The sequence below is a fragment of the Sceloporus occidentalis genome, unplaced genomic scaffold (genome assembly GCF_023333645.1).
Source record: "Sceloporus occidentalis isolate IW3139 unplaced genomic scaffold, rSceOcc1.0.p SCAF_38, whole genome shotgun sequence".
Lineage (NCBI taxonomy): Eukaryota > Metazoa > Chordata > Lepidosauria > Squamata > Phrynosomatidae > Sceloporus > Sceloporus occidentalis.
The window spans coordinates 7,887,501-7,890,000 of record NW_028317018.1 but is presented as its reverse complement, the minus strand read 5'-3'; the positions used below and the strand labels follow the sequence as shown (position 1 = coordinate 7,890,000).

At 47.1% G+C, this 2,500-nt stretch overlaps 4 non-coding genes and 4 pseudogenes across 4 annotated transcripts; all 8 read right to left on the bottom strand.

Annotated features, from left to right (window-relative positions):
* Window positions 1-117: 117 nt before the first annotated feature.
* Window positions 118-236, bottom strand: LOC149293679 (5S ribosomal RNA). The gene has a single exon (XR_016274364.1). It is a non-coding gene; the product is annotated as a 5S ribosomal RNA (ribosomal RNA).
* Window positions 237-478: 242 nt separating this feature from the next.
* On the bottom strand, window positions 479-597 carry LOC149293678 (5S ribosomal RNA; annotated as a pseudogene).
* Window positions 598-788: 191 nt separating this feature from the next.
* LOC149293677 (5S ribosomal RNA) lies at window positions 789-907 on the bottom strand. The gene has a single exon (XR_016273768.1). It is a non-coding gene; the product is annotated as a 5S ribosomal RNA (ribosomal RNA).
* A 241-nt stretch (window positions 908-1,148) lies between these two features.
* LOC149293676 (5S ribosomal RNA) lies at window positions 1,149-1,267 on the bottom strand. Its single transcript, XR_016275708.1, has one exon. It is a non-coding gene; the product is annotated as a 5S ribosomal RNA (ribosomal RNA).
* Window positions 1,268-1,456: 189 nt separating this feature from the next.
* On the bottom strand, window positions 1,457-1,575 carry LOC149293675 (5S ribosomal RNA). Its single transcript, XR_016275808.1, has one exon. It is a non-coding gene; the product is annotated as a 5S ribosomal RNA (ribosomal RNA).
* A 249-nt stretch (window positions 1,576-1,824) lies between these two features.
* On the bottom strand, window positions 1,825-1,943 carry LOC149293674 (5S ribosomal RNA; annotated as a pseudogene).
* Window positions 1,944-2,134: 191 nt separating this feature from the next.
* On the bottom strand, window positions 2,135-2,243 carry LOC149293673 (5S ribosomal RNA; annotated as a pseudogene).
* Window positions 2,244-2,472: 229 nt separating this feature from the next.
* LOC149293672 (5S ribosomal RNA) overlaps window positions 2,473-2,500 on the bottom strand; it is a 119-nt pseudogene continuing 91 nt past the window's right edge.

The following is a 2,500-nucleotide window of genomic DNA, read 5'->3' as shown; positions in this document are numbered from 1 at the left end:
CCTGGGACAGGACAGAGAAGGTGAGAAGGTGAGAAGGTTCAAATAAAGGTTTAAAGCTTTGATGATGAGCAAGAAACACATGGCAAAAAGCTCTCCCCGGACTGTGAGGAAAGAAAAAGCCTACAACACCTGGTATTCCCAGGTGGTCTCCCATTGAGGTACTAATCAGGCCCAACCCTGCTTAGCTTCCAAGATCAGATGAGATCGGGCACTTTCAGGGTGGTATGGCTGCAGGCGGGAGAGTTTTTTATTTTACTTCTCTTATTCTGCTGCTGCTGCTGCTGCTGCTGCTGCTGCTGCTGCTGCTGCTGCTGCTGCTGCTGCTGCTGCTGCTTGTCGTCAGACAGAAAGAATTATAAGCCCTGGGACTGGACAGAGAAGGTGAGAAGGTGAGAAGGTTCAAATAATAGTTTAAAGTTTTGATGATGAGCAAGAAACACATGGCAAAAAGCTCTCCTCGGACTGTGAGAGAAGAAAAAGCCTACAACAGAGGGTATTCCCAGGCAGTCTCCCATCCAGTTACTAACCAGGCCCAACACTGCTTAGCTTCCAAGATCAGACAAGATTGAGTGCTTTCAGGGTGGTATGGCAGCAGGCGTGAGATCATTTTATTTTACTTCTCTTATTCTGTTGCTGCTGCTGCTTGTCGTCAGACAGAAAGAATTATAAGCCCTGGGACAGGACAGAGAAGGTGAGAAGGTGAGAAGGTTCAAATAATAGTTTAAAGTTTTGATGATGAGCAAGAAACACATGGCAAAAAGCTCTCCTCGGACTGTGAGAGAAGAAAAAGCCTACAACACCGGGTATTCCCAGGCGGTCTCCCATCCAGGTACTAACCAGGCCCAAACCTGCTTAGCTTCCAAGATCAGACAAGATTGGGTGCTTTCAGGGTGGTATGGCCGTAGGCGTAAGGGCGTTTTATTTTACTTCTCTTATTCTGTTGCTGCTGCTGTTGCTGCTGTTGCTGCTGCTGTTGCTGCTGTTGCTGCTGCTGCTGCTGCTGCTTGTCGTCAGACAGAAAGAATTATAAGCCCTGGGACAGGACAGAAAGGTGAGAAGGTGAGAAGGTTCAAATAAAGGTTTAAAGCTTTGATGATGAGCAAGAAACACATGGCAAAAAGCTCTCCCCGGACTGTGAGGAAAGAAAAAGCCTACAACACCTGGTATTTCCAGGCGGTCTCCCATCCAGGTACTAATCCGGCCCAACCCTGCTTAGCTTCCAAGATCAGATGAGATCGGGCACTTTCAGGGTGGTATGGCTGCAGGCAGGAGAGTTTTTTATTTTACTTCTCTTATTCTGTTGCTGCTGCTGCTTGTCGTCAGACAGAAAGAATTATAAGCCCTGGGACAGGACAGAGAAGGTGAGAAGGTGAGAAGGTTCAAATAAAGGTTTAAAGCTTTGATGATGAGCAAGAAACATGGCAAAAAGCTCTCCCCGGACTGTGAGGAAAGAAAATGCCTACAACACCTGGTATTCCCAGGCGGTCTCCCATCCAGGTACTAATCAGGCCCAAACCTGCTTAGCTTCCAAGATCAGACAAGATTGGGCGCTTTCAGGGTGGTATGGCCGTAGGCGTGAGAGCATTTTATTTTACTTCTCTTATTCTGTTGCTGTTGCTGCTGCTGCTGCTGCTGCTGCTGCTGCTGCTGCTGCTGCTGCTGCTTGTCATCAGACAGAAAGAATTATAAGCCCTGGGACAGGACAGAGAAGGTGAGAAGGTGAGAAGGTGAGAAGGTGAGAAGGTTCAAATAATAGTTTAAAGTTTTGATGATGAGCAAGAAACACATGGCAAAAAGCTCTCCCCGGACTGTGAGAAAAGAAAAAGCTTACAACACCTGGTATTCCCAGGTGGTCTCCCATCCAGGGACTAACCAGGCCCAACCCTGCTTAGCTTCCAAGATCAGACAAGATTGGGAGCTTTCAGGGTGGTATGGCCATAGGTGTGAGAACATTTTATTTTACTTCTCTTATTCTGTTGCTGTTGCTGCTTGTCGTCAGACAGAAAGAATTATAAGCCCTGGGACAGGACAGAGAAGGTGAGAAGGTGAGAAGGTTCAAATAATAGTTTAAAGTTTTGATGATGAGCAAGAAACACATGGCAAAAAGCTCTCCCCGGACTGTGAGAAAAGAAAAAGCCTACAACACCTGGCATTACCAGGCGGTCTCCCATCCAGGTACTAACCAGGCCCAACCCTGCTTAGCTTCCAAGATCAGGCGCTTTCAGAGTGGTATGGCCGTAGGCGTGAGAGCATTTTACTTTACTTCTCTTATTCTGTTGCTGCTGCTGCTGCTGCTTGTCGTCAGACAGAAAGAATTATACGCCCTGGGACAGGACAGAGAAGGTGAGAAGGTGAGAAGGTGAGAAGGTGAGAAGGTGAGAAGGTGAGAAGGTTCAAATAATAGTTTAAAGTTTCGATGATGAGCAAGAAACACATGGCAAAAAGGTCTCCCCGGACTGTGAGAAAAGAAAAAGCCTACAACACCTGGTATTCCCAGGTG